This window comes from Nicotiana sylvestris, chromosome 1, assembly GCF_000393655.2.
Source record: "Nicotiana sylvestris chromosome 1, ASM39365v2, whole genome shotgun sequence".
Lineage (NCBI taxonomy): Eukaryota > Viridiplantae > Streptophyta > Magnoliopsida > Solanales > Solanaceae > Nicotiana > Nicotiana sylvestris.
The window spans coordinates 113,801,073-113,809,996 of NC_091057.1; the positions used below are offsets into that span (position 1 = coordinate 113,801,073).

Below are 8,924 nucleotides of genomic sequence, written 5' to 3' on the forward strand. Positions count from 1 at the left end.
CAGTGGTGGATCCACCCTTCTAGGTGAGGGCGGCATGGCACCCGTTAGGTTGGCAAAAAATTTATATACGTATGCTGAAATTTTCTTAAACAAAGTTAAATAATTAATCTTGCCACCTGCAGTCTCAAACTCGACAAAGATGCCATGGTTGTCATGACGTTCTGCAAGGTTTGATTGCGTGTAGGGCTCATGTTCCAAGGTAAATACTTATCCGTACAGCCAATCCAATAAATATACGACATATGTATTTAAAGATATATTTAACACTAAACTATAGTTAATTGATACATATTCTCATACTAATTTATCACTTAACCATGGTTAAAAAAGGGTAGCCCGATGCACAAAACATCTTTTGTTCACACATGATCCGAGAAGGACCGCGCTCAAAGGGTGTAATGTAGACATAGTAAATTAGTACAATTTGATGTAAATACTCGGTGTGGGTAAATAAAAGTATTGCTTTTAATCTCAAATATCTAAGTCTTTTTCTTTTAAATCTGAAAAACTTGGGTCTCGATGAAAATTTTGGATTGAGATCAAATTCCTATTTTATAATTTATTTTGTTTACCATATCATAATTTTGTACTTGTCTATGGTTGTGTAAAGTTTAAAACTGTTTACTTTTAAATTGTAAGGAAAATTTCATACGTATTGTACAAAAAAGCCATAAAATTTTTGGTTTTGAGTTTTGGGGACTTGTAAATTATCGAAATTTACGTTTGCTTATGGAGTGTTGTTTAACTATTGAAGATGCTTTTACTATTTTTCTTATTCTGAATTGGTGTAGTTCTCTTATCCAATTGTGTTGTTTTACTTGTGAAATTTTTCTTTAATAGAGACGGTGTGATTCTCTAAATAAAAAATATTACTATTAATTTTACATGTGACAATTTATTTTCAATTTATGGGTTGCTCTGATGGTAAGCAACCCCCACTTCCAACCGAGAGGTTGTGAGTTCGAGTCTCCCCAAGAGCAAGGTGGGAAGTTCTTGGAGGGAAGGATGACGGGGGTCTATCTCTCTCTACCCAAGAGCAAGATGGGTTGCTCTGATGGTAAGCAACCCCCACTTCCAACCGAGAGGTTGTTGTTGTATAATTCCACCAGTGAAAATGTTAATTTTACTTGTATTATTAATAATAGAAATGTGATATATTGTACAAAATGTTGATTCTATTTGTTTTTTGATAGGGCTGGACATCGATCGGTTCGGTTCGGTTCGGTTATGAGTATTATCGGTTTAACATATCGATTATCGGTTTATAAATTTGATAAATCGATAAGATATCGATTATCGGGTATCGGTTAATCGGTTATCGATCATTGTCGGTTCGGTTATCTGTTTACCCGATAAGATAACTCAATCTAGAGTTAAGCAAAAAAGAAAAGATAATTCACTGGAGTTAAGCAAAAAAAAAGAAGAACTGAAACCTACAGCAGAACCGAACAATTTCAGACCCCAAAAAAGAAAGGAAAGGATGAGCTCTTGAAATTTATTTTTCTTAGAAGTCAAACCTACCCTAACCAAAAATCTAATGAACTTAATCAAATCCCATGAGCACGTTAAGTTTTTGAATTTACTTTATTTGCTAGTCAATCCTAAAAGATTTTTAAAACACTTAATTCATTAAATCGATCACATAAGAAAAGTCACAAAGAAACGCTAAACAAACAATTGATTTCAACATTGTTATCTTCAAGATTACAATTTTTTACAACTAAAAACACAATCGGACACATAAATAGGAAAGAATGAAGTGAACCCCTAATATATGTATATACTTAGGGATAAAGTAGTAATTTCATTGATTCTTATTGGGTTATCGATTAATTCATTAACAAAATCGGCAAACCGAGGCCTGAACCGATAACTCAATAGTAAAAAAATTTCAAGCAGTTAACGAACCGTTAACTCAATAATCCAATACCGATAGCTTAATAAATAATTAATGGTTTAGGTTATCAGTTTTACCCGATATATGTCTGGCCCTATTTTTTGATGTATAAAATATGTAATTTTCATATTTGTAAATAAAAAATCTATTAAGTTGACTTGAATAAACTTGGAAGAGATGGAAGGAACCGAATATACATTCATTATAATCAATGCATTAAAGTAAATATGTCCGCCACCTTCAATTCCTAGATACGGCTCCGTCTCAAATCCAAAAATTAAATCACGAAAAAGAGTGAATATTCACATCCGCCGTGTGGGGCAACTCAACAGATTCTAAGAATAAACTTCCCTTCAAATTAATCGTCTTGTGAAAATCGGTTTGGAATCGTGAAGAAAGAATCCATCGTTTTTGTTGAACAAAGGTACCTGAAAGAAGGGGAAGATCCATAGCTGGGTTTTCTTTTCTTTTTGAAAAGACAAAAAACTCCTCGGGTTAAAGTGCTGCTAGCGTCTTTATTGGGGGCATTTAAGGAAAACAAAAGCTTTTTAGGTGTTTCTGAGGTCATGAATCTAAAATTCCTTTGAATTGATTAGAGGATTGGGTTTCATGTTCTTATGCCTTGTAGTTGCTGACTCATTTAATTGCAGAGAAGACATAAAAAATGGTAAATTCTCTGGCTTTCACATCTCCAGCAACCCTTATCAGATCCAAAATTGGGACTTTAACTAGGGCAAATGAGGCATCTATTCCGAGACGATTATTCAGAGTTGAGGCTTTGCAAGATAATGGCGGAGGGCCTCGGCGACTGGTTGATATTATTCGTGTCGCGCCAGAGATTTCAAGAAATTATTTTAAAAGCCCATCAAGGAGGGCACTATTTGGAGGTATATCATTGCTGGGTGGATTTTATGTGGCTCAGACAATTTCTCTATCTTTTGGTGCTTTAGGAGTCAATGATGTCATTGCTGCTGTAGTCTGCGTCTTAATTACCGAGTATGTGACGCGGTTTTATTACAGTCGGCCTAAAGTGACTTTTCCAATTGCTCTTTTGAATAACTTCAAGATGGGTTTTACTTATGGTCTGTTCATTGATGCTTTCAAACTTGCCAGCTGAACTAATTGCCCCAGTTTTGCAGCAGTAAGTTTTTACCTTGTAGTTTCCCCCCTATTGTTGTATATCTCTTATGAAAGATCAACATATTGATGGAAATTAAAGCATTATGTAATGTCACCATTTTAAAGCGGTGCAACGGTTAGGGGCAGATCCAAGATTTAAACTTTATGGGCAATGTCACCGAACCCACTGACTATTTGAGTTACATGGTCTAGTAGATTTCATAATACATATACAGGGTCTAAGCCGTAGCTTCTATACTGCATTCATCCTGGCCCTAATGGCTAATTGTGCACCCATTACTGCAAAATAGTTCTACTACAACATCCTTTTCTTTTTGCTAATCAACATCTGTTTCGAAAAAGATTGTAGGAAAAAAGTAACAGAGCCGGGTCTTGTGAAGTCTACTGGTCAGTAGATAGGTCCATCAAGATTTTGCGGAACTTGTGGTCGTTCTCAGGTGTACTGCATTGTTTGAGAAGCTGGAAGAACCTGCTTTGGATATCCATTAGTTGTGTTAGTCTCACCCTCTGGAATTTCAATATAAGACAGGTCCAAAACCTCAAGGCTTGACAATTTGGAAAAGAGGGCCATAGAAACCTTCATTTCTTAGAGTCAAAACTTGAATCCTGTTCAAGAAACCAACCACAATGGTAGCTACCCATTGAAGCTGTTATAATCTAGTTTGCCGCTGCCTCGTCGTCATAAATTGACCAACTCTTTTGGCAAATCCTCATGCAAAAAGTTGACACTCGTATCATGAGAAATAAGAAAATATAGTTTTCCTAATTCGTTAGGAATGGTACCTCCAAGACCCATCACCCATGTTAGAAACATCTATTTTACTTGCTCTCTTGTGGCGAGCGCTGCAAGTGATTCCAAACCAGTGGCAAACTGGAATAAAAGTAGACCAATTTTTTGCCAAGACACCTTGAGGGTCTGAAGTGATTTGAGCCTTCAGGGTAAGAGGGGAGAATTGATTAGTGGTGATATTGGTTTTTGCCATGGCTAAGCAAACCAGTTGGCCAAAGACCAACGGTTCAAGAAAAAAGAGGTGCATGGTTCTCAGTGAGCATATCTCTGGTTTTTGAGTTATGAGATTAATGAAGATACCGCTAACATACTGAACCACAAAGAGAGTGAAGCTTTTGTATGTGATTATAGGAGCTGTCATGCTGTCTTTGTCAGTGAGAAGACAAATTTGTTCTGCAAATGACAGAAACTATTGAAAATTGAAATAAAGAAACTTTTTGATCTGTTGAGAGTCAATATTGGAGGATTAACAAATGTACGAAACCTAAGCCAAATGATGTAGAAACGAACCCAAAGTTGTTTCTGATTTTTTATGCTTGTTACTAACTGCTACTTGGTCTAAGTCAATGTTGGAATTTTTACTGGAAATTGCTTTCTTCTTGGAGTCAGTGGATTTTAGTTGCCAAGTGTTAGTGATTGGGCGGGTGATCTAAGTACTTGGGAAAGGAGTTTTTCATTCTTTTAGTTTTTTTCACCAATTAGGACCCACCTTAAATATTTGGGTTTTAAGTCTCAATTTCAATTGTGACTTGTGAGAGTGGAAAATCTGGACTGTATCTGTGCTTTCAATCTGCAGTCAAGCTATTAATTGGAACAACTCCATCCAACTTGGTAACCAAAAGAGCCTATAGCTTGTAGTTCAACATTTTACACTGCTCTTCGTCGACTCTTGAAGCTGATTCTACATAATATGATCATCAATATTATACAAGGCATTCTTCTATGCCAACTTCAGTACACACTTACACATAAACCTTAAACACGCACCAGAGAAAAGCACAATGAACGAGAAAAGTCCAAATCTCGCGCCAAATATTGGTTGTCATCTCAATTGGTGTCACCGAGTAGGAAAAGGCGGCACTACATGTTCAAAATTAAAGGGGATCAAACTATAGTTGGCTCATTCATTATGGTTACAAACGCAAAAATATACTAATAGTAACAGAGACTTGAGTTATTTTCATATTTTTCCTTTGATAAATGAAACTCTTAAATTTTTTAACTTTAATTTTTTTTCTTAGTTTCATTGGACTTTGTTTTTGCCTTCTTAAATTAAGACTCTTTAAAAAGATGTCCTTCAATTTAGTTTTACTACAAGGGATATATTTGTTTGGGAAAAAAAAGCTCATTTTCTACATTTATATATGGTATATACAAGAAAATAATTATTTTTATCCAGACGACATAGAATATCGATGAAAAAACTGGATACTTACCATCACATAAACCTTGCTAATTTCTTTTTTTTTTAACCTTGCTACATCATTTGCGAAGAAATTCCAGCTTGATCTTCTTGATATTTGCCAGGACATCTTTCATGTTCAGCCTCTCATTAAGAGATTCAACGGTATAATTCAAAGCCAACTCCAAAATAGAGGACATAATGCACCTTTTTCTTGAAATCAATCTCTTCTGGTCCCAATAAGGCGACATTAAAAATATCCTCTGGTGTTGCAGGTATTGAATTACAGACCTAACTCCTCATGCTCAAATTTTCTTGAAACATTTCATCATATGGCTTTTTTCTTGTGAATGTTTCCATGAGCATTATGCCGTAGCTGTACACATCACATCTTCTAGAAACTAATCCTACTGATCCATACTCTGATCCAATTTTACTAGAGTAAATTAGTTTCTTAACAAATTAAATAAATAAACGAAAGTAATATCTTTGTATTTGGAAGATATTAAAAATAAAAAAGTTAAATCTATCTTGCGTAGATAAATTTTAAATAAAAAAAAATTGAAGGTAGAACGGGAATGAACCAAGCGTTAGACAGTCAAATGACACAAAAAAACTTGCAGTTTTCATTTTTATTTTTTATAATTGTCGTAGATGCATGAATATAGAGTTTGACATTGTCAAATTTCCACATTCTCAATACCCTTTTTTTCATGCAAAATCTGTGATATGTTACATTAAAACTAGCAAATAAGATATTTATGCTTGGCAAGCCAAAAAAAAAACCTATTTAAAAGTCTTGTACTTTTAAGCCAAAAGATATGTTAATTACTACTATGTTATTTCGATAAATAACTTATATTCATTCAAGATAATTTTATCTATTCAATTTAAAACTTAAAAATGAAATGGAAGATATGATAATTTGTATTGGAAATGAAAAGTCTTGCAATAATCTATTGTTTAATACCAACATATTTAATGGCATTTTGGTCATTTTAATAGAGAAAATGCTTATAAGCACTTTTCTAACAAACACATCAACTGTTTGTTTCAGTCTCAGCACTTCTATCTAACCGTGTAATTTCTTGTTCATGAAATCAGTTTCAGCACTTAAAAAATATTTTTCAGCACTTGGTGCTTAAAAGCTACATTCCTATTTTAGCTTAAGCCAAATGAGCTCTATATTTCGATGTTTTCAATATCATTTTTTCATGAATCTGTGATATATTACATAAAACTAGGGAAAAAAAGATTACGTACTATTTGATACATTAGCACTTTATATTCGATAATAAAAGACAAAAAAGAAAGTTACCTGGTGCAATATAGCCCATCGTTGCAAGTGTATTGGTATGAGCAATAGATTCCCCTTCTCCTAATAACTTGGTCAGGCCAAAGTCACTCACATGTCCAACCAGCCTTTCGTCTAGCAAGACGTTACTAGGCTTCAAGTCGCGATGTACAACGACTGCTGCATAACCATGACTCATGATGGAGATATTCCAAAGCTGATGCATTATGTCTAATCTTTGGATCATATTCAAGAAGTAATCATCAGAATGTAACAATTGTTCTAGGCTTCCATTGGGCATGTACTCTAGAAGAAATGCTTTAAAATCCATGTTAGTACAACTGCTCATAACTTTGGTAAGATTTCTATGGCGAAGTTTCCAACATTATTCAGTTGCTCAACTAACAAAATGTGAACTGTTGCAGAATTTTACTCTACTACTGGTTGGCAAATTAATTGCAGAAGAGGTCTAAATGATTGGGAGATGGATGACATATGTCAGTTATTACATCAATTGGATGTTGTTGCTGTGGAAGAAAACAAGAGGGATTCGTTGATTTGGATTGCAAGTAGGGATAAGAAGTTCTCAGTCAAGAGTTGTTACAATTTACTACAACAGCAGATAGGACACTGGGAATCTGATTGGCCATGGAAAATACTCTGGAAGACTAAAGCACATGTAAAGGTGGCATGTTTCGGGTGGATTACTACTATGGGAGCTTGTTTGACCCAAGATAATCTGCAGAAAAGAGGCTTTGCACTAAGTAATAGATGTTATCTATGTGAAAGAGACCAGGAAACTACAAATCACCTTCTTCTACATTGTGAAATCTCAAGGCAGTGTTGGGATCTTTTCTTGAATATCTGTGGAGTATCCTGGGTAATGCCCCACAATGTTAGGAGTTTGCTGGAGAGCTGGCAGAGTCAAAGAATAGCTAAAAGACAGCAGCAATTTTGGAATACCATTCCTCTATGCATCTTTTGGACTTTATGGCTGGAAAGAAACAAGCGATGCTTTGAAGGACAAAGAAGACATATCTCTAGAATTAAGAACAATTGTCTGCATAATTTGTATTTCTGGTGTAAGAGCAGTATTATGGAGAATGTAGACCAATATTTAGACTTTATTGAGATGCTTGGAATGTTATTGTAACTGGCTATTCTGGAGCCTTCTTTCATGTAATTTTGTGTCACATTCAGTATCAAAACTCTTAAATGCACCTTCAATCTGTAAATTAAACACTCTGATTGCCAAAACTATCCCATTCGCAAAGATGCCCTTGTAAACAGAATTGAAACCTCCATGTCCTAGCAAGTTGCATTGGCTGAACCCCTGAGTTGCCCTTTCAATTTCAATGTATGAACACTTGATGTAGATTCTTCTTGTTTATTGTCTCCCATATTTGACACAAATATTATTTAATAGCTGACGACACAAATCAAGATTATTTCCTTTCTGATGTAGAAGATCAGACTAAGCTGCAACCACAGAGCATACTCAGACAGAACCTTGACTCAGTTACCAAGATAAATCTTTTCTGATGTGGAAGATCAGACTATGCTGCAACCACAGAGCATACTTAGACAGTACCTTGGCTCTGATACCAATTGTTGCGGAAGCCAAATGTATATAGTGTGAATAAGTCACAACTACTATACCAAAAATTATGACAGCCACCAAATAATAAATAAGACAATAAAGCAACAATAAAAGGAACACCAGAATTTACGAGGTTCGGCTAATTTTGCCTACTCCTCGGACACAACCAATATTTTATTCCACTCCAAAAATACAAGTGAAATAATACTAAAGAGAGAAGATACAAATGCCTTAAACAGATGAGAAGGCAAATGAGAGGTGTGTTTAAATCCTAAACATTAAGCCTTCTTTTATAGGGGGAAAATCCCCCCAACTTTTGTTTTCCCACCGATGTGGGACAAACATTTTGCCAATTTCAACAAATCTCCACCTTGGCAAAATTCCACATCTTCAATTTTCTCTCAATAACAAATTTTGATTGTGTCTTCATCTTCAATCTTCAGTTTTCAACAATGTTGATCAAATCCAAACAATGTTGAAACTTGACCGCAGTCACCACCTTTGTCAGCATATCAGCAGGATTCTCCGTAGTATGAATTTTCTTCACCGTGACTCCACCTTCTTCTATGATTTCTCGTACGAAATGATACCGAACATCAATGTGCTTCGTCCTTGCATGATAAACTTGGTTCTTCGCTAATTGAATAGCACTTTGACTATCACAAAAAATTGTGATACCTTTTTGTTCAACACCAAGCTCCTTTAGCAATCCTTGAAGCCAAATTGCCTCCTTCACAGCCTCTGTAATAGCCATGTACTCTGCCTCTGTTGTAGACAAAGCAACTGTTGACTGCAAAGTAG

General features: G+C 35.2%; 1 long non-coding RNA gene across 1 annotated transcript; it reads left to right on the plus strand.

The window, feature by feature from the left end:
• The first annotated feature begins 2,092 nt into the window (after nucleotides 1-2,092).
• LOC104242403 (uncharacterized) lies at nucleotides 2,093-4,644 on the plus strand. The gene is made up of 2 exons (XR_011404927.1): nucleotides 2,093-3,038; nucleotides 3,380-4,644. It is a non-coding gene; the product is annotated as an uncharacterized lncRNA (long non-coding RNA).
• Nucleotides 4,645-8,924: the final 4,280 nt, after the last annotated feature.